This window comes from Eurosta solidaginis, chromosome X, assembly GCF_040869045.1.
Source record: "Eurosta solidaginis isolate ZX-2024a chromosome X, ASM4086904v1, whole genome shotgun sequence".
NCBI lineage: Eukaryota > Metazoa > Arthropoda > Insecta > Diptera > Tephritidae > Eurosta > Eurosta solidaginis.
The window spans coordinates 134,324,729-134,348,831 of record NC_090324.1 but is presented as its reverse complement, the minus strand read 5'-3'; positions in this window follow the sequence as shown (position 1 = coordinate 134,348,831).

Genomic DNA, 24,103 nt, shown 5'->3' with positions numbered 1-24,103 from the left:
TTGGAATGGGAAGCCCCACGTCAGCAATTCTTATGGAAGTGTTCATGCAAAATCTGGAAGAAAAGTACATACAGGAGCTGAAGTCCAAATTAGATCTGTCATTTTATGCTAGATACGTGGATGACATAATATGCGTTTTAACTACTAATAACGAAGAGCTCGTACTGGAGTACCTCAACAAACAGCACGGCAATATAAAATTTACAATGGAAACCGAAAAAGACGGAGGAATCAACCATCTAGACCTCACGATAAATATTGATAAAGAAGCCAAAAGATTTAACTATGACATATATAGAAAGTCAACGGCCACCGACACAATAATACACAATACCTCAAATCACCCTCAACATCATAAAAATGCAGCATTAAGGCACTTGGTACATAGACTTGAAAGAACACCTCTTACACAAGAGGCATATAAGAGAGAACTTGAGGTCATATATAATATCGCTGCAAACAACGGATATAAAAAAGCACTAGTAGATAAGCTCAGAAGGACAAATGGAGAACCAAAAAGAAATAATGAAAAGGAAAATAATAGCTGGATGACTATGACATATACTGGAAAAGCAACATATAAATTGGCAAACTTCTTTAAAAAATACAACATTAACACAGCATTCAAAACATCGAACAATCTAGGGCGAAAACTAAGAACTAACATTAACTCAGAGGATCCGTTTAGCAGCCACGGCGTATACAAGCTTACCTGCGGATGCCAGCATGGTTACATAGGACAAACAGGACGGCAAATAAGAATGAGGTCCAGAGAACATATTAGAGATTACAACAAAAAAATACGGAATCCAAATATTATACCCGAGTCTAACTTCGCGAATCACATGGTCGAGAATGAATGTTCCCCAGCAAACATCAATAAAACAGTTAGGGTTCTTCACATACAAGAAAAGGGCCGACGTCTCAACGTACTCGAAAACATGGAAATCTACAAACAGAAAACATTCGACGGTAGAATAATAAACGAACAGATAAACACAATTTCTGACACAATATTCGAGCCTTTAAAACTTGTTTACAGGAAACAACTTAATAACACAGGTACAACAGACAAACACAACAACAAATAAACACAAAACAATTAACACACCAAAACAAAAAACCGACAAAGAAGGTCAAACGACTAAAATCACAGATTTCTACCTACCTCAGTCAGCCACACAAATCGATTAGTAAACCACCCTCGCTTCTGAACGAACACACAGCACATACACATAACTAAATATACACAAGCATCAATTTGACAATACCTGCTCATATACCTACGAACTATAAATACAGGACAAATGACAACAACAGATCAGAACGAAAATCGACACTGATGATGGCACAACGCCGAAACCATTTTGTCTCAAAACCAAATTAGACAAGGGATGACGGAAAATCGTTCCAATATACATCACTCATTAGCACCTTTCATTTGATACTCATATCGTACAAAAACATTCTGGAGTCACCCCTGGTCCACCTTTATGGCAATATCTAGAAAAGGCGTTTACCTATAGAACTAAGACCCACTCCCATTTAAAATACTCATTAACACCTTTCATTTGATACCCATATCGTACAAACGCATTCTAGAGTCACCCCTGGTCCACCTTTATGGCGATATCTCGAAAAGGCGTCCACCTTTAGAACTAAGGCCCATTCTCTTTTAAATAATCATTAACCCATTTCATTTGATATCCATATCGTACAAACGCATTCTAGAGTCACCCCTGGTCCACCTTTGTGGCGATATCTAGAAAGGCGTCCACCTATAGGACTAACGACCACTCCCTGTTAAAATACTCATTAACACCTTTCATTTGATATCCATATCGTACAAACGCATTCTAGAGTCACCCCTGGTCCACCTTTATGGCAATATCTAGAAAAGGCGTCCACCTATAGAAATAAGGACCACTCCCTGTTAAAATACTCATTAAAACCTTCATTTGATACCCATATCGTACAAACGCATTCTAGAGTCACCCCTGGTCCACGTTTATGGCGATATCTCGAAAAGGCGTCCACCTTTAGAACTAAGGCCCACTCCCTTTTAAATAATCATTAACCCATTTCATTTGATACCCATATCGTACAAACAAATTCTAGAGTCACCCCTGGTCCACCTTTATGACGATATCTCGAAAAGGCGTCCACCTATAGAACTAAGACCCACTTCCTTTTAAAATACTCATTAACACCTTTCATTTGATGCCCATATCGTACAAACACATTCTAGAGTCACCCCTGTTCCACCTTTATGGCAATATCTAGAAAAGGCGTCCACCTATAGAAATAAGGACCACTCCCTGTTAAAATACTCATTAACACCTTTTATTTGATACCTATATCGTACAAACATTTTCTGGAGTCACCCCTGGTCCACCTTTATGGCGATATCTCGAAAAGGCGTCCACCTATGGAACTCTGGCCCACTCCCTTTTAAAGGACTCATTAACGCCTTTCATTTGCTACCCATATCGTACAAACACATTCTGGAGTCACCCTTGGTCCACCTTTATGGCGATATCTCGAAAAGGCGTCCACCTATGGAACTCTGGCCCACTCCCTTTTAAAGGACTCATTAACACCTTTCATTTGATACCCATATCGTACAAAAACATTCTGGAGTCATCCCTGTTCCACCTTTATGGCAATATCTAGAAAAGGCGTCCACCTATAGAATTATGGCCCACTCACTTTTAAAATACTCTTCAATACGTTCCATTTGGATACCCATGTCATACAAACATATTCCAGGGTTACCCTAGGTTCACTTTCCTACATGGTGATTTTCCCTTTTTTGTCTCCATAACTCTCAACTGAGTATGTAAGTTCGGTTACACCCGAACTTAGCCTTCCTTACTTGTTTATATTATATTCTTCCAAGCAAGATTTTTTGGTATATTTCCTACGTACCTAGACAGATTGTAGCATGGTACATTAACTGATGATATAATTGGACGAAGGGGAATATCAGGCTTATAAATTTTAGGAAGCCCATATATTCTTGGGGCGATTGCCCTAGAATATGCCAATCATTGCTTCTCTTTAGAATCGATTATTTTATTTTTGTACAGTTCGTCCACTATTTTGTTATTTTTCTTTTGCAGATCATTAGTGGGGTATTTTCTCATAGCACTATACGTACTCTTGTCTTCTAATATTTTATTCATCTTTCTCATGTAATCTTCTATATACAGTGCCACTGTTTTATTTCCTTTGTCCCCGTCTGTTATGATGATATTTTTATGTAAAGTAAGAAAGGATTTCGTTTTATTAAGAGCTTGCAGAATAATTTTTCTTTTGCACTGTGTCGTTTGAAATGCAATATTCGATACCTCAATTTATTTCTCGCCACATCTTTAGCTTTATCGTCTCCTATGTGTTGTATAAACTGTTCCATTTCTGCAATAATATTTATTGGCGTGAAGTTGGTTTTTGTTGTGGGTGTTGTAAATTTCTTGCCAATAGAAAGTAACCACTTGACTTCGTCTGGAAAGTCAATATCGGTTTTGTTTACAAGTGGTTTACTAAACGACGCCATATCCAAACTTAAAACACAACATAACATAGATATAAAGTTCATGGTGAAATACGTTGACGACATCTTCGCTATAGTGAAAAGAAAATAACTAAACACTATTCAAGATACATTCAACAAGTACCACGACAAACTTAAATTCACCCTAGAAACAGAAAAAAATGTCCGCATCCCCTTCTTTGATACGCGCGTTCATAGAAAGAACAACATACTTATGCTGTGGTACACAAAACCCACCTCTTCTGTCCGGTTGATAAATTTCTTATCATCCCAACCATTCAAGTACAAAATGAACACCGCAAAGAACCTAATCAACAAAGCTTTAGATATCAGCCATCAACAGTTCTGGGATACAAACATTAGAAAAATTAAAGAAATTCTCACTAGCAAAAACTACCCACAAACACTTATACACAGCCTAATAAGGGAAAAAATAGCAAATATTGAAAACAATCGCAATAAGAGAGCAACAAAAGATACAACAGATCAGCCCAAACAGTATTATAGTGTTACATATATACCTAGATTGACAGAGAACTTCGACAAAACAATTTCATCCAACAAAAGTAACATACGCTTGGCATATATATCCAACAAACCATTAGGAAGCATTTTTACAAAAACAAAAACACCACTTCTAACTTCACAACATAATAATATTGTATACGAAATACCATAAAAAGGGACAGAAAACGAAAGCTGTGATAAAATATATATAGGCAAAACCAAACGAAGCTTTGGCGTTCGCCTAAATGAACATGGAGTGGACATTAGAAAGAAGAAAACAAACACAGCTCTCTCACAGCACACCACAGCGATTGGTCACACAGCTGATTTACAAAATGCCAAAATATTAGATAAAGAAAAACGGATAAAGATCAGATACTCCATAGAGAGCTTAAGAATAATGCAGAAAAGGACAAAACTGTAAACATAAAAGAGGACACTGATTGCATTGCAGCGGCTTATTTGCTTTGCATATAATTTTTTATTTTAGTTGACAAATGTATCACGCACAGATGGTATCGATGTGTTAGTTGTAGTAATGCAAATTGTGATATTTTACGTACATATATTTGTAAGTGACCTTATACAAAAACTGTATTGTTTCGGTATATTAACAAAATTCAAAATTTTTATAATTTCATGTAATTCTTCAATGTTTTTTGATGAAATTAATATTAAATAAATGCAGTTTCGCCTCTGAGGAAGCTAAGGTGCTTAGCGAAACGTTGGGTCGCAATAGTGAAGTTTTACAAAAAATTGTTTATCGGCTATCATTGAGAAAAAGTTTTTGCTCATTTTTTATTCACAAGACTCAATTAGGTATAAATCGCGTCCACAAAATTTATCACGTAGTACTTTATACTTAAAGAGAGTTTGGAAACAGAGAAAACTAAATAAGTGGACTCTTTGTTCTTTTCTGTATTTATTCATTAAAAATACGGCTATTGTACACATATCTAAGTAATAACACAATTCAACTCTGCGAATACATATATAAAGAACTCATTACTAGGTAATTTAATTTAAAAAAAACTAAAGAAAGTGTTTTGTTAAAGCTGAGCTCATTTCATTTCGCAGAAATATGCATAAATACCTTAACCCTATTGAGATATCGTACGTCTGTGAGACGTACGTCATTTTAATTTTGCTCTCAGTCTCCCACGATCGTATAGAGATAACATTTTCATTCTCATTCTCAGTTTTCTTAGCTGCCATTACCAGCTTGTCAGTGGGGGGTGTTTTTCAGTAGTAACTTTTTTGTTTCTTGAAATATATACGATTGTTTTTTAAAAATACGTCTAAGAGAAGTATCGTTATCTTTTACGTGACTACAAATTTTATATGTAATTTTTGCCTAAAATGGTAATTTTAGCTAATATTTTTTTAAGTATAGTTTAAAACAGCTAATTCATTCAGTTGAAGTAAAAAAATGTATTTTATTTTAATTTTTTTGCTATAAACTGGGGTCCTTCGAAAAAGACTGATTTTTGTAAGGACAAGTCCAAGACAAGTCAAACTTAATTTTTATAATATTAAAAAAAAAACAAAGTTTTTTTGTACTGTTCCTTAAATCTATAAGAAAAAGTTGTAGTTTATTTTTTATTCACAAGACTCAATGAGGTATAAATCGCGCCCGCAAAATTTATCACGTAGTTCTTTATACTTAAAATCAGTTTGGAAACAGTTAAAACTAATTAAGTGGACCCTTTGTTCTTTTTTATATTTATTCATTAAAAATACGGCTATTGTACACACATCTAAGTAATAGCACAATTCGGCTCTGCGAATACATATAAGTTAACACCTGCTAAGCAGATTTATGGGAAACAATATCTTCCCATATGAATTGCCGAATATGAAAACCTACTAATACATTTAATGTGAACATCCGTTCACACCAAAAACGCTGACGCTATGTCTGTGAAGGTAGTTAACATCTGCTAAGCAAATTTATGGGAAACAATATCTTCCCATATGAATTGCCGAATATGAAACCTACTAATGCATTTAATGTGAACATCCGTTCACACCAAAAACGCTGACGCTATGCCTGTGAAGGTGCGCGTGACAATATTGGAGTAAAGTAGTAAACAACAACAATGCTTTGAAATGAATGATAAACAACGGCGAATGCGACAAATGCAACAACAATATCAACTGCGACTGCTGCTGCCTTCGCCACCGCTTTGGATAAAATAGTTTGATTCTGTTATTTACGTTTAGTCTTTTGCCAGGCTCTAATCGAGATTGTATTCGGTGATCAAAAATAAAGTAAACATAAAAAACCCTCTTTCGTTTTTATTTAAGTTGAAGAGCGAAAGTAACTGGCGCCCAACGTGGGGCCGCGCGTGTTTTAACTAAATCCTATTTATTGGACGAACAGCGTGGTCGTGATTTCGGACTCACCAAGGAAGAATTGAACCAGAGAAGATCCAAAGCAGCAGCAAGAGGAGTCCAGCTACAACAAAAATGATAGTAAGGAAGTAGATTTAAGAAGGTGAATTAAAAAAAAAAAAAAAACAAAAAAAAAACGAAAAATTACGTTAAAGCATAATAAGTGGATTGATTAAATTGTGTTTTGGAAATTTATAAAAAAGTGAGCTGTAAGCCAGTGAATTTAATAAAAAAATAATAAGCTTAGTAGGCTCAAGATAATTACGTGTTGAAAATCAAGATAGCAAAAAGCTGTAAGCCAGCGGATCTAAAAAGTTTGTGAATTAAATTTTAAATTAATATAAAAGAAAATGGATGAAATGCAACTTCGTTCAGTCATTAGTGCCGCTATAAGAGTAGCTACTGACCAAACAAAACGTGACTTTCAGAAAACTATAGACGAAATGACTCAAAGACTCGCTAGGATGGAAACACCCACTACAGTAGAAGAATATCAGAAAATAACATTTAGCCATGATATTGAGTGTAACTTATCACTGGACGTGGTGAAATCTTTGCCAGAGTTTTCTGGTGACCAGACACGTTATGTGTAATGGCGGCAGGCGGCTCATGCCGCCTACAAAATTTTCGAATCATTTGCTGGTAGTTGTAAACACTACCAAGCCGTGGCCATTATTCGTAACAAGGTTACAGGACGCGCAGATTCTGTGCTCTCCTCGTTCAACACCGTCCTTAATTTTAAAGCAATTATAGCAAGACTTGATTTTTCCTATGCTGATAAGAAACCTATCCATGTTGTAGAACAGGAAATGTCCACCCTCCGCTAGGGAGGCCTGACAATTAATGACTTTTATGACAAGGTCGAAAGGAAACTGACGGCCATAACTAATAAAACTCTTATGACCTACGGAAGCAAGCGACAGGTTATTGAATCACTTATGACTAAATATCGCCAAGACGCTCTTAGGGTATTCATATCCGGACTTAATAGGCCATTATGTGACATCTTATTTTCATCTAGACCGAAAGACATGCCATCGGCTCTTGCTCTTGCGCAGGAATTGGAATCTAACCAAGCTAGATCATTCTTCGCCTCAAGGTTTGCCGATGCCAGAACCTCAGAAAATCGTTTGGCAAAACCAACTAATGTTAGGTCCTTTCCCATTGCCAATAGCCCTCATTTCAAAAGAGTATCAAGTAATCAAGTTCAACAAAATGTCACTCCAATGGAGGTTGATCCCAGTCTTTCTAAATTGAGGTATCCTTCTCAACAGACGCCTTCCTCTTCTCGTAATCGCCCAAATTACCCTTCAGGCAGGACTCCATTTGGAAATCCAGTTTCAACCGGTTGCACTGCCGCGAATGCAAAAAGACCACATGGTAGTGACCAATTTAATTATAATAAAATGCAACGAATCAATGCCCTTAACCAATATGACGAGGAAGCCTACGCAGATTCCGACGCCTACGATGAGAAAGATGGGGAAATTGATAATAATGGCAATGCAATAGCAGAAGTACCAAGCGACGAAATAAATTTTTTAGAGTAGCGTCCCTGCTACCGTTTGTTAGCAGGAAGTTCAAAGGTAAACCAGTAAAATTTCTGATCGACACCGGCGCTTCTAAAAACTATGTAAAGGACTGTGGATGGCAAGGTGTAAAAACAGTAGTGTCAACATTCCTGGTGAAATCCATTCATGGTACCAATCGCGTTACGCAAAAATGCACTATCAACATTTTTGACACGAATTCTGAATTTTTTCTTTTACCAACTCTTGAAACATTCGACGGTATAATAGGTTACGACCTTTTGCGTAAAATCAATGCTAAGCTTGACCTCAATAAATTAATTCTTTCAAACAAAACTGGTTCAGAAAATTTGCAACATCTCCACTGTAAAGACGTTAACAATATTGTACTGACTTGCATTCTGCGGCCTTTTCTAACCCAGAGGAGTTCCTTCCTTACAATACGAATATTGTGGCAACAATTAGAACCACAGACAACGAGGCAGTTTATTCAAAATCATATCCTTATCCAATGGCGGCATCAGAATTTGTAAATAGCGAAATCCACAACCTCTTACGCGATGGAATAATCAGACCTTCCAGGTCCCCTTATAATAGTCCTATATGGGTAGTTCCTAAGAAATGATTGACCGAATCTGGTGAAAAGAAAATGCGAATGGTGGTGGACTTCAAGAAGCTCAATGAAAGGACCATCAATGATAGATACCCTATACCTGACACCTCCATAATACTAGCGAATCTAGGTAAATCCTCAATTTTCACAACATTAGACCTTAAATCGGGTTTCCACCAGATAATACTGGCTGAGCGGGATAGAGAGAAAACCGCATTTTCCGTAAACAATGGAAAATACGAGTTCTGTAGACTGCCGTTTGGGCTGAAAAATGCCCCGAGTATTTTCCAACGTGCCATCGACGACGTGCTGAGGGAGGAGATAGGCAAAATATGCCACGTCTACATCGATGATATAATCGTGTTTTCCAAGGATTACGAGAGTCACTTCAGCGATGTCAGCCGTGTCCTTCGGAAGTTATATTTGGCTAATATGAGAGTTTCTTTAGAAAAGACCCAATTTTTCCAAACAGAGGTCGAATTCCTCGGATTTGTGGTCTCACAAAGTGGTATCAAAACGTCAAAGGACAAAGTTCAGGATATTGTTAATTATGAAGTCCCGAGAACACTTCGAGCATTGCGCTCTTTCCTCGGGCTATCAGGTTACTATCGACGTTTCATAAAAGACTATGCGTCAATAGCTAAACCCCTCAACAAGTACTTACGTGGCGAAAACGGAACAGTAAGCAGCACCGCTTCAAAGAAAACTAATGTTGAATTCGACGAAGAAGCCCACAATGCCTTTAGGAAAATTAAAGATGTTCTATCATCCGAGGATGTGCTTCTCCTTTACCCCGATTTTCAAAAACCCTTCGACTTAACTACGGACGCATCCTCTCATGCTTTGGGAGCAGTTCTTTCTCAAGGAGGTCGGCCTATTACTATGATTTCACGTACACTGACCAAAACTGAGGAGAATTATGCTACTAACGAGCGAGAATTACTCGCCATTGTTTGGGCATTACAAAAGCTCAGAAATTACCTTTATGGTGTCAAAAATCTTAACATATTTACAGATCACCAACCTTTGACCTTCTCAATTTCGGGTAAGAATCCGAACTCAAAACTAAAGCGATGGAGATCTTTTGTGGAGGAGTTCTCCCCTAAGTTTCACTATAAACCCGGAAAGGAAAATGTTGTCGCTGACGCGCACTGACCGATCTGATGAAACTGTTCATAGTGAGGAATCCTCAACAATGACGATTAAAACAGCTAAGAATCCTATCAATTGTTTCGGGAACCAAATAATTCTTGAAAATGGGGGCAATGAATCCGTAACTACGAAAATTCTGTTCAAAACTCAAATCAGGCATCGCATTATTTTCAATAAGCTCGAAAGAATACCCACCCTAATAAAGAATTGCCTAAACCCTAATAGAGTCAACGCATTGCTGTGTGAACTTCCTGTGCTGGGGAAAATTCAGAACCAAATACTTTTGCGCTTTCCAGGGGTCAAGTTCGTCTACACGAATCTTCAAGTAACCGACATATTTAACAAGGACGACCAGCTAGAGATTTTGCAGTCTGAGCATAACAGAGCTCACCGCTCACTGAAGGAAAACATTAATCAGGTTCTTAGAGACTACTACTTTCCCAATATTTCAAAAACCTTGAGGGATATCATTTCTTCATGCAAAACATGCAAAGAAGCTAAATATCAACGCCACCCACCTAACCCTGGAATAGGCGAAACTCCCATTCCAGGTAGGCCCGACGAAATTTTGCACATGGATATTTATTCAACCGACAAAAAATTTTTTTTAACTTGCATTGATAAATTTTCTAAATTCGCTGTGGTCCAGTCAATTCCGACAAGATCGATAGTAGATTTAAAGGAACCCATAATCAAAATTATGAACTTCTTCAAGGACACAAAATATCTTATCTGTGACAACGAAAAATATTTGAACTCAAGTACGATAAAAGCCCTATTGCAAGACCACTTCAATGTTTCAATTTACACAATTCCACCTCACCACAGTACTACAAATGGCCAGGTGGAAAGATTTCACAGCACGCTTACAGAAATAGGCCGCTGCATTAAGTTGACCCAGGGCTTAAACGACACAAATGACTTTATTCTCCTCTCCGCTTACAAGTACAATAGAACTATTCATTCAGTAACAAAACAAAGACCAATTGACATCATTCATCACAATGTGCAGGCATTTCTTGACGATATAAGAGATAGGTTAGTTAAGAAACAGCATAACGATCTAAAGAATAGGAACCAGAATTGCCTTACTAAGTCTTACCATCCAGGTGACAAAGTGTTTGTGAAAACCAACAAGAGGATAGGCAATAAGTTTACTAAGCTGTACTTGGAAGGAACAGTTACTAAAGATTTAGGCACAACAGTTCTGGTCGACGGCAGAAGGGTTCACAAAGCAAATCTTAGATGACCTTTTTCTCCTTTTTTTTCAGCGCCCGTTGGTGATCTGTCTGATTGTGGCGGTAATTGGTACAGAAGGTAAAATATTAAACTACACGAGCGCTGCGTACATTGAGGTTGTGACTGGAGAAGTTGCAATATTTTCTAAGTATGATTACCTCATTCGTCATCAAAATTTGACTTATTACGAAGCTGTTTCAAAAGACACACAAAACTTACTAAATTACTTTCCACAGTCACACATAAAGAAATTATTACAACTAGACGCAGACCAAATTATGCGATTGCTGGATTCACTAAGAATTCATCATCGCCATGCCAGAAGCATCAACTTCCTGGGAACTGCATTGAAATATATTGCAGGTACCCCGGACTTTGACGATTTCAACCAGGTATCTACTCGGGAGGAAGCCTTAATCGAATCGAATAACAGACAGATCTTCATTAATACCGAAACACAGCTAAGGATAAATCAATTGACCGACACCGTTAACAGGTTACTTAATGCTACAAAGAAACACGATATTAATACTGAACACTTTTTTGAAGTCGCGTCATCCAGAAATAGACACATCATAGATGAGCTTGAGACAATTATTTATTCAGTGGCTTTAGGTAAACTACAAATGATAAATCCTATTTTGTTAAATAATAAAGAAACTAATAAGCTTATTGCAAAAGAGCATTCTAATAACATTACTGTAAGCGATCTGTTAACGACTTCAGCCCTCAAAATTTTGCAAAATGAAGAAAATATGTATTTTATAATCAGGTATCCTATTATAAGTCAAATATGCACCAAACTTGTAACCAGGCCAGTTATTCATAATAGGAAAGCAATAATGTTAGAAGCAAGCATAGTGGCGGAGTGTAGTAGCGAGTATCATCAACTTAATAACTGTAAAGAAACAACATCAAAAACTATCTGTCGAATTACAAACTCATGGAACACTTGCTTACTGAATATGTTGAGCCGTCAACCAGCTGCATGCAAGTCGATACCAGCTGACCATATGGCTCCTCTGGAAGAAATTGACGATGGATTGGTGGTCATCAACGATCAAACGGTTGAAGTACGCGAAGACAGTTTCCCTCAAGTAAAAATTAAAGGTACCTTCCTTGTATCCTTCAAAAATAACGCCAGCATTAACAACGTCAGCTACACAAATTGGAAGAGAACTGTTCGCTCCTATCCGAGAGCTGCACCAGCTGAAATACTGAATATGACCGAGCTTGTTCCCCTGTTATCCTTACCTTACCTTCATCGTGGAAACTTGGAAAATCTAGACCAGATTGCATCCCTGCGGGAAATTACACACACACACTCAAAACAATTTTCAATGTCATTATTCCTCCTAATAATCATCGCTGTAACTTTTATCGCAATAGTTACAATTTGGAAATCTTATCAGCAACGCAAAAGTGCAGCAGCAGTAAAAAGAGTAATAAAAGAAGCTGAGGACAGCTCCGTTTTTACGGGGGGAGTAGTTAACACCTGCTAAGCAGATTTATGGGAAACAATATCTTCCCATATGAATTGCCGAATATGAAAACCTACTAATGCATTTAATGTGAACATCCGTTCACACCAAAAACGCTGACGCTATGTCTGTGAAGGTAGTTAACACCTGCTAAGCAAATTTATGGGAAACCATATCTTCCCATATGAATTGCCGAATATGAAACCTACTAATGCATTTAATGTGAACATCCTTGACACCAAAAACGCTGACGCTATGTCTGTGAAGGTGCGCGTGACAATATTGAAGTAAAGTAGTAAACAACAACAATGCTTTGAAATGAATGATAAACAACGGCGAATGCGACAAATGCAACAACAATATCAACTGCGACCGCTGCTGCCTTCGCCACCGCTTTGGATAAAATAGTTTGATTCTGTTATTTACGTTTAGTCTTTTGCCAGGCTCTAATCGAGATTGTATTCGGTGATCAAAAATAAAGTAAACATAAAAAACCCTCTTTCGTTTTTATTTAAGTTGAAGAGCGAAAGTAACTTATATAAACAACTTATTACTAGGAAATTTTTCTTTTGAAAAAACTAAAGCAAGTGTTTTGTTAAGGATGAGCTCATTTCATTTCGCAGAAATATGCACAATTTATTTATTTATTTATTTAAAAATATAGTCGACTCAAAAACAAAGCGGTCGACTGCTAAAAATTTAAAGTATAATATATACATATTAATGTAAGATTAATATAAGTGTCCCCAGTGGCGGGTCATCGTGAGGAGCTCAGAAGGGAGCTTGGTGCCCATAAGGGTGCTGACGCGACGTGCTCATAAAGGAGCCGGATGCCCAGTAGGCGGAACGCGCGAACCGGTTGAAGTACCGATGTATCCAATCCATCCTTATACGATATCGTGCCTGTTTTCTACGGAAAAAATAATAATTCCAGCTTTTAAAAAATAAATTAGCTCGTATCTCTTAGTTTAGATCGGTGAGCATTGCATTACTTATAGTGGCAAAAGTACATTAAAGACTGATACAGCTATACAAGTCATTGTATTGCGAGCACCAGATAAGCAGAGAATTATTTTTAGCAGAGTTTCGACGACAGAGATGTAAATAAAATGGAACGTAGTATCTGGAAACCCTAGGAGAGACTGCAAGAATCAATCGGCTGAGAAGGATGGCAAAATCAATTCCTCCAATAATGAGCTTATGGATGAACAATACCCCCATTAATATTCTCCGGTTTTCCAGAGTGGGTAAGCTAATAAGAAGAAGTCTATTTCTATATGGTGGAAGGTGGAGACTTGAGTCCCAGTTAAGGCCACGTAATGCGAATATCAAAAATTGCTTTTGAACTGACTCAAGATGCTTTATATGATTTTGAGAAACAGGGCACCAAAAGCATGAGCAATACTCGAGTATTGGACGGACCAGCGATGTGTAAAGAATCTTAGTGAGATACGGATCATCGAACTCTTTGGCCTATCTTTTAACGAACCCAAGTACTCGCAACGCTTTGTTGGCAATAGATGAAATATGCATGTTGAAACTCAGTTTCGGATCAAAAAGAACTCATAGATCATTTACAATAGATAGATATACGCTCCAAAGGGGTACCATCTATTACATACGGTTTCAAAACTGGCTTCACTCGGTGAAATGTCATATGCTTACATTGAGAGCAATTTAAAGCTGGTAAATTTGTTGTGTACCAACAATGGAACGAGGCTAAGTCGACCTGAAAATTATTCAAGGAACTCAAATCGGTAGGACAGTAAGTGTAGCAAAGTTTTACATCATCCGCATACATAATAATATGGGAATGTAATATTATCTGTGGCAAGTCGTTTATGATAGGGTAAAGAGCAGAGGGCCTCGATGACTTCCCTGAGGTACACCGGAGGGAACTCCAAACGATTCCCAGAGATTGCACTTGAGCAAGACTTTTTGTGTCCGGTTAGAAAGAAAGCTTTTCAGCCACATTAATAGGTCAAACAGAAAGCCCAGTAAATCAGGCTTATGAATAAGTAACTCATGGTTGACGGTATCGAATGCTTTGCTGAAATCAGTATAGATGAAATCCGTTTGCTTGTTCGCTAAAAATCCTTCCGTAACTAAATAGGTAAATTCCAGCAAGTTTGTGGTGGTTGGCCTTTGACGAATGAAGCCGTGTTGGCATGGAGATAAAAGGGAAGAGCACTGATATTGAAGTTGACTGGTAACAATCTGTTCAAAAACTTTAGGAATAGCCAAAAGTTTAGCAATATCCCTGTAGTTCTCAACTTTTGATCTACTACCTTTTTTATATAGGGGTGTAATAAAAGACTGCTTCCAAAGTGACGGGAATGACGCAGATCCCAGAGATAGCTCAAATAATTTTAAAATAGGCTCATATATGTTTTCAGCGCAGTACTTAAGCATACAACTAGGAATACCATCTGGTCCCGGAGAAAAGTTGGGCTTCAAAGATTGAAGACTCTGAAGAACAATATTACCATCAATAGCAGGATTCCTAATAGAATTCGAGCTTTCTAAGCGATAGGGGTATTGACCGGAATGAAAACCACTGGATGAATACGTGGACTTAAAAACTCAGAAAATAGTTCAGCAACGTCGTCATCAGAGCAAGTTTTTTTATATCCAAAGTTTAATGAAGAAGGATACCCAGAAGTTTTCCGTTTTGAATTTACGAAACTGTAAAACTTTTTTGGATTTTCAAAAAATGTAGCTTTACAACAACTGAAGTAATCTTTATAACAAAGCTGATTAAGACGGTGAAAGTTAGAACGAGCTATTAGGCTGTTAAGTCTGATAAGTTGCCTTGAAAAACCAAGGCGGCTTATTCGAACACAGGGTATAGCGAGTAGGAACACATGTATCAAAGAAGCCGTCAAGTGTACTGTGAAACATGGAGATTGCCGAGTCGATATCAGTGCATGCATAGAGATCGGACCAATCATGGGAAGCCAACAGATCATTAAGCATAATAAAATTCGCTTTGTAGAAACATCTACAACGGGGTCGATCCTGTACTTGAATACTGGGGGTAGACTGATATCAAGTGATATCTCAAGCGTAGGGTGCAGAGGCTCTTCTTGAAGGGATAAAGGTGGAACTTGAGTAAGGGCAGTACCCACCGGGCCATCCACAAACACTAAATCCAGCATTTTCTATCTAGTCTGAAGAAGAGATGAGTCTAACAGGCAATTGAGAAAATCGCAGTGGGAATTAAAAAGTTTGAAACACTCATATTAACCCAACTAACTGCTGGCAAGTGAAAATCGCCAACGAAAACAAGTCGGTCATTATCACCTAACTGCGAATGCAAATCGCAGATAGCCGAGCTATGACTAGCATAAAACTCCATATCCGAACAAGGTGGAATGTACGAACAGCAAGCAATTACGCTAGACGAACCGAATGAAACTTCTATAATTCGATATGGAAGATATTCACCCCTATCATGCATTTCGATTACGTTCCCGCTCTACGCTCCGCCGGAGTCGAAAGTAGGTATCATGCGTTGCAATTGGATTGAAAGAAGAAGAGGAAGAGATATAACTCTTTCGAAATCAGCTGTTTGCCTTGAAATATGTGAAACTGGAACATAACAAAGCAAAAATACACAAATTAGTGCTGTTCAAAGAAAATAAATAAAAGTAAAATTTTTATATTGTTATTGTTTTTATTAAACGTAAGTATGGAATCATTATCCGCGGCGATATTACTGGTTGAGGAGGAGAGCAGCGCATCTCAGAATGCTGCGGTGAGAATTGAAAGGAGAAGATTGCGAGATATGTGCGATCCCTTCCAGATGATCGATGGGCTGTAAGTAATTGCACGTGAAAGTAGACAATTTTCTTACAATTTGGAGCCTGCACATCTTCCTTCGGACGCTGGTGGAAACCGTTGGCTATATCTTGCTTACTCTCCATCATATCTGCCAATTTTCCATATTGCTCCGGCGTTGTTATTTTTGACCTGAAAGCATATCAAAAAACATCATTCGAGCGCAAAAACTGGAAATATCGTGAGTTTTACAACACTTAAATAAAAGTTTTACTTATATTTTAAGAAAATTAAAAAAAAATCACGCAAATTAATAAAATTTGTACAGCTAAATAAAAAAACAAAAAGTTCTCCGCCAACAAAATTGCAAATTAGAAAAACGGAGCTACGATCGAAGTGCATGATAGGCAGAATTGTAAATTTCGAAGTTGAACTGAACGGAAACGGAACGCATGATACCAAAGTTGCCAAACGGAGAAAATTTCAATTCTAGTCGAAATGCATGATAGGGGTGATTGTCCAGCAAAATCAACTCAGATGAGAGGTTAGAATCAATAACAATACCTTCCGCTCTAGAAATGCGGTCATGCCGATAAACAGCATATTTATTTGAAAATACCTCACAATTTAAATTATCAGGCTTTAGCCAGGTCTCCATAAAGACGACTACTTGTGCCGTAAAAGTGAAGCTATTAAGGAAAAAAGGGGCGAGTTTTGATCGTAGGCCACGAACATTTTGGTAATTAATTATGAGATGGGACGAATCAATAATTACCTTTGTGTTGTTGTTTCTGTGTTCGAGATTACGTTTTTTGGATTTGTATTAACCGCTACTACAGGTCCAGCCCTCGACTTCCTATTATATAAGTGTACCACCGTATGTACAGGCCAAAAAGAAGGATCAAGCACCTTGTCGAAGAATGATCAGATACAGATATTTTAAACGAGGAAATGTCTTTCTCATACTTAAAGTTAAATTTATAAACATTGATGTTACTGGTGGGCGACACAACGAGCTTAGAGCAGACATAATTAGCAACGTCATGTTCCGTTAGAGATGCATGTAGCCGTGACACAAATATGGCCCTATGAAGTGGCACAGCAGTCACCTGCCTATTAGTAGCAGGTAGAACACCAGAAGATGGAGCTACTGTAAGAGAAGGGGCAGTTAACGCGCTGCTTGGCCTAGCGTTGTTGCTCGAATCAGTCAGTAACGTTTGGTTGCTGGCAGCCACAATTTTTTGCCAAACTGTCAGTTACTGTGGTTGTAGGAGGTAGAGAAACAGGGGGAGAGAAGGTAAAACTGGGGAGGTTAATGAAATTAACAGTAGTGTCGTGGGGACAGTCGCTACAGAGGTACCACTGCTAGTTGGAACGGTGTTAACATGGTTAGAAATCACCGTAGCATCGCTAGAAAGCTCGGCAGACCGTTTAGGAGATTTCTGAGTCACACTTCTTTGAAGTTGGAGGTACAGACGTGTGAGGAAAACCTTGTCCCAGACCCGAAGCCAAATTGGTGTTATTATTGGGCATGCATTTTTGCGTTTTGTTGACTTGAAAATTACTTAAAATTTTTTGAAACGAGTCTCCATCATTTTAAATCTTTCGTGCAGGTCACGAAAGCCAATGAAAATATTATTAAACTCTTTCTGAGTTTGTCTCATGAAAAGGCGCATGTCATTTTCTACTGTGCGGCAATCATGACAGGTCCAGTTTAGCCCAATTTTGCTGGAATCAAGTCAACAACTCGACCACCTATGTGTGAGAATCCTGCACACGAAACGTAAGCCATGTTTTCACATAGCCAACAGCAAACATAAGTGTCACCTCGGGATATTTTCCAATGGGATGTACACTTCTTGGAACAACAATCCAATATTATTGTAAGTTAAATCTTAAGGAAAAAAAAGAACATAATAACTCTTCTCAAAACAAATTTTTTGGTGAGCACTCACTAAGATGCTTTAATGGAATTATTTTGGAGCACTGTATGCTAACAGCTGGCAGCGCTTAGCGGACAGTAAATAAAGCAGAAAGCAAAAGACACACAATGACTTCCTAATAGCAGATACCAACAAAAAGGTATGCAGTTAGACAATAATTATTGTGTAAGTTTATTAACACAGAATTTAAATCACTAAAAATGCGAAAAATGCCACAATATGTATTGCACCTTTATTAAGATTTATACACTGTAAGCTAATAAATGAACTGTATGGAATTAAAACAATTTATATGCAGAATTTAGGTTGTTTACAAAAGTGAAAATAATAAAAGGTTACAGAGCGATCAAAAACACGTCCGCGCAACAAAAGGTTACCAGATAAATAAAAATTCTGTTTGATCAACTTATTAAAAAAAAATAAGATTTTTTCATGTACTATTCATTAAATCTATAAGAAACAGTTTTTGTTTATTTTTATTCACAAGCTCAATTAGGCATAAATCGCGTCCACAAAATTTATCACGTTGTACTTTATACTTAAAGGCAGTTTGCAAACAGATAAAACAAATTAAGTGGACACTATTTTCGTTTCTGTATTTATTCATTAAAAATACGGCTATTGTACACATATCTAAGTAATAACACAATTCAACTCTGTGAATCTAATATATATTATGAATGGGAAAGCTTGGATGTTTGGATGTTTGTCCAGAAGTTTGTCTTTGTGTCTCAATCGCGCAGGAACGGCTGGACGGATTAGGATGAAATTTGGCACACATGTAGCCAATAGTCTAAAAGGATCTACTAGCTATACTAGCTAGGGGAGGTCCCCGCCCTCTAGGAACAGTTATAATTTAATTATTGTATTTTTTCATCTTTGTGACTGAATCACGCCAGAACGGCTACACGAATTTTGCTGAAATTTGGGACGCAGATAGACAATAGCCTACTGGCGAAATGTTTTCGAAAATGGAAAGGGGGCGGGGGTCCCACGACCCTTCAAACAATTACTTTTTTATAATTTTTACACATTATAACTTTACATTTACTGACTTTCACCAATATTACAAACTCAATAGGTCAAATAAGTCGAGGGCCTACAAAGTGAGCAGTGACACGCTTCGTCTCCTCATCACCAATATAAATGTTCTCCTAAATCAATAATTTTTGGTATCTGGCTCATACAGATCGAGATCTAAACAATTTTGGAAAAAACGATCAGTGGTGCTCTCCGTACGCTTTTATTAGCTTTACCTGTATGTTTGTTTGTAACTCTTGATTCGCTTCAACGTGCCTGCTGCCTTATTAACATGCTTTTATTATTAAATAGCTTCACCTTATTTGTAATCCCGTCAGGGTCATATCGAGACCCTCCCGGGATCATTTTTGGATGGTTTTCGGTATCCGTCTGGGATCCCATCGGGATCATTTCGGGACTTTTTCGGGAATATTTCGGGATCATTTTGGGACTCCTCCGGGATAATTTCTGTATAGTTTTATGGATCCATCCGGGATCCCTTCGGGGTTATTTTGGGATTTTTCAGGACTATTCCGGGATCATTTGGGGATCCTTCGGGATAATTTCTGGACTATTTCGGTATCATTTGGGGATTTTTCCGGCATCATTTCTGGATGGGTTTCGGTATCCATCCGGCATCCCGTCGGGGTAATTTCGGGAATATTTATGGACTATTTCGGGGTCATTTGCGTACCCTTCAGAGATCAATCCTGGATGGTTTTTGGGATCCGTCCGGGATCCCGTCGGGGTCATATCGGGACTTTATCGGTATCTTTTTGTGACCCTTCCGAGATAATTTCTGGATGGTTTTCGGGATCCGTCCGGCATCCCGTCGGGATTATTTCGGAACCTTTACGAGACTATTTTGGGATCATTTTGGGACCCTTCCGGGATAATTTCTGAATTATTTTCGGGATCCCGTCAAGGTTATTTTGGGACTATTTCGGGATCATCTGGGGATCCTTCTGTTATCATTTCTGGATGACTTTCGGGATCCCTTTAGGGTAATTTCCGGACTTTTTTGGGAATTTTTCGGGACTATTTCGGGATAATTTATGGATCCTTCCGTGAACATTTCTGGATGGTTTTCGGGATGCCGTTAGGGTAGTTTCAAAATTTTTCGGGATGATTTTGGGACCCTTGTGGCATCATTTCTGGATGACTTTCGCCATTCATCCGGGATCCCGCCAGGGTGATTTCGGGACTTTTTCGTGATCATTTCTGGATAGTTTTCGGCATACATCTGGAATCCCGTTTTGAGGTATCTTAATGACAATTACTGTGTAAGTTCCTGGGCCTCATCTTAGATGGCTATTTAAAATGAACGAAATCGGACGATAACCATGCCCACTTTTTCGATATCGAAAATTTCGAAAAACTGAAAAAGTGCTATAATTCATTACCCAAGACGGACAAAGCAATGAAACTTGGTAGATGGGTTGACCTTATGACGCAGAATAGAAAATAAGTAAAATTTTGGACAACGGGCGTGGCACGGCCCACTTTTAAAAAAAGGTAATTTAAAAGTTTTGCAAGCTGTAATTTGGCAGTCGTTAAAGATATCGTGATGAAATTTGGCAGGAGCGTTACTCCTGTTACTATATATGCGCTAAATAAAAATTAGCAAAACGGATAACGAACACGCCCACTTTTAAAAAAAAAAATTAATGCCATAAGTCGAACAAAAATTTACCAATCCTTGTGAAATTTGGTATAGGCATAAACTCTATGACGGCAGGGCCGCAGAGAGCCGAGCCGGGCCCCTTGGAGAGTTCGCCTTTACGGGCTCCCTTAAAAATAAATTCAATCCTGTAAAAAAAATAACAGAACATACATAAATTTTTCAATTCACATTGTCAGTTTTATTTCATATAAAATAAGATTTTATTTTTTGATTTGCTTACATTAACTTTTTCTAAATAAGTATGTACATTTTAAGAGCTGGAATCAGCCAACGAAAACCTTCCGTGCTTTTTGATCTGCGAATATGGAAATTACCGATTCAAAACTAAACCTGCGAGCAAGGCTTGTCTCCAATGCCAATTTTCCAAGGCTTATCAAGCTATTTTGGTTCATGGTAGGACGTAAAAAATTGTTCACGCGAGGCAATAGACTAAAAGAACGCTCCCCTTCAGCCACACTGACTGGAAGTGTGCAAAATATTCCTAATGCTATGCAGATGTTAGGAAATAATACTTCCATCTTCAAGTCATGAAATTTGTTCAGAAGTTGAAATGGCGGCAGCGAATCACATCCCATATTTGCTAAGTGGATGGCTTTGAGATGAATGATTTCATCTATTAGATCCGTAGAAATATCGATGCCATAAATCGTGCAGAATGCCACTGCCTTTTCTCTGAGCTCTTCTTCCGTCAGATCCTGATACTTCCACAAAAAACTAAATTTAATCGCAATATCATTTACGGCTTCGAAACGTCTTGTCATGTTACCAATCAAGCAGTCCAAAAGAAGGTAAAAAACTTGCTGTTTGAATTGAGTTTCGGATTCACACTCAGGTGATTCGCCAGGTAATTCATCGAACTGGCGCTTTCTTATCTTTCTTCTTTTCTCTGCGAAGGTATTGACAACTCCTATACTCCCTGCCAGAACCTTACATTCTTGAAGTATGATCGACCATTGATGCCTGAACTTCTTCAACTCATCAATCAAGCTACGTATATTTTCTGTTTCCGCGTCCAGTGTGGCATTTCTAGCTTGCAGTACCAGATTTCGATGGTTGATTTCCGTCAACATTTTGAGTCAAATGGAGGGTAAGAGGATACACTCAAATTTCCCCATATATGCTTCAATACCTTTAAAATCCGTTACTGTTTCTGAACTCAGATTCAAAAGCTTGATTTCATCAATAGGTTTCAATATTTGGGGAATGTGATTTGCGAAAGGTTTCACACTATCCACACGAGCAGACATCGTGTTTGTGACATGCTGTGCAAGGAGAAATTAGTTTTTTCCTTGAGAATTTCCCATCTCTCAGGGCTTGCGCTAAAGATATTATACAATTTCTGCATAATATCGACAGATGTGATGACTTCTGCACATTAGAAAATCCACCAATAATTGCACCACTGACAAAAGAAATAAGAAGCTTGCAACAATTAACACGAAACTGACCTATGGAAGCTTATCCACGGCATACTCATATGTTTGCACACATTTGCGCTTCGCAAAACAAGTCAAATGTACTAATTTTTTCAAATTAACGCTCTAGTTTATTATCAGCCTGTATTTACAGATGTCGCTGGCTTTTACAAAAATGAAAAAGCAATACGACCAAACCGATAGGGGCATAGCTATAATCGAAATAAAATGTGATTTTAAGTTACTTGAAGCATTTTTGAGAGATAGCGCTTATAAAATTGTGTCAAAAACGTTTATCTAACTTAAAATCACATTTTATTTAAAATATGTGATTTTCAATTTTTAAACAATTTTTTATAGCAACTAAATATGTATGTATTTATGAAATCCTAGTTAGAGTACTCTCAATACTGCTTTGCCTTGCCAGGCCCCCAAAAACCTTCCGGGCCCCAGGGAAATTGCCCTGGCTTCCCCCCTCTCCCCGGCCCTGTATGACGGTAATTGTTTTCTGTTAAAATGGGCAAAATCGGTTGACGCCATGCCCAGTTTTTATACACAGTCGACCGTTCGACACCTATCATATTAAGTAGAAGAAAATGAAAAAGTTCTCCAGGGCGAAATCGAAAGCCATTGGAATCGTGGCAGGAATACTGTTTGTGGTATTACATATATAAATAAATTAGTGGTACCCGACAGATGATGTTCTGGGTCACCCTGGTCCACATTTTGGTCGATATCTCGAAAACTCGTTCACATATAAAACTAAGGGCTCTGTTTTGAAACCCTTATTAATACCTTTAATTTGATACCCATATCGTACAAACATATTATAGAGTCACCACTGGTCCACCTTTATGGCGATATCTCGAAAAGGCGTCCACCTATAGAACTAAGGATCACTCCCTTTTAAAATACTCATTACCACCTTTCATTTGATACCCATATCGTACAAACACATTCTGGAGTCATCCCTGGTCCAACTTTATGGCGATATCTTGAAAAGGTGTCGACCTATAGAACTATGGCCCACTCCCTTCTAAAATACTCTTTAATACCTTCCATTTGATACCCATGTCATACAAACACATTCCAGGGTTACCCTAGGTTCATTTTTCTACATGGTTATTTTCCTTTATTTTGTCTCCAAAGCTCTCAGCTGAGTATGTAATGTTCCGCTACACCCAAACTTACCTACCTTACTTGGTTTTTATTCACAAGACTCAATTCGGTATAAATCCCGTCCACAAAATTTATCACGTAGTACTTTATACTTAAAGATAGTTTGGAAACAGATACAACTAATTAAGTGGACCCTTTGTTCTTTACTGTATTTATTCATTAAAAATACGGCTATTGTACAAATATCTAAGTAATAACACAATTCAACTCTGCGAATACATATATAAACAACTCATTACTAGGAAATTTTCTTTTGAAAAAACTAAAGCAAGTGGTTTGTTAAAGCTGAGCTCATTTCATTTCGCCGAAATATGCATAAGTACCTTAAAAAATCTGTTTGATCAATTGATTAAAAAAAAAAGATTTTTTTGTACTATTCCTTAAATCTGTAAGAAAAAGTTTTTGTTTATTTTTTATTCACAAGACTCAATTAGGTATAAATCGCGTCCGCAAAATTTATCACGTATTACTTTATACTTAAAAGCAGTTTGGAAACAGATAAAACTAATTAAGTGGACCCTTTGTTCCTTTCTATATTTATTTATTAAAAATACGGCTATTGTACACACATCTAAGTAATAACATAATTCAACTCTGCGAAATTTTTTTTTGAA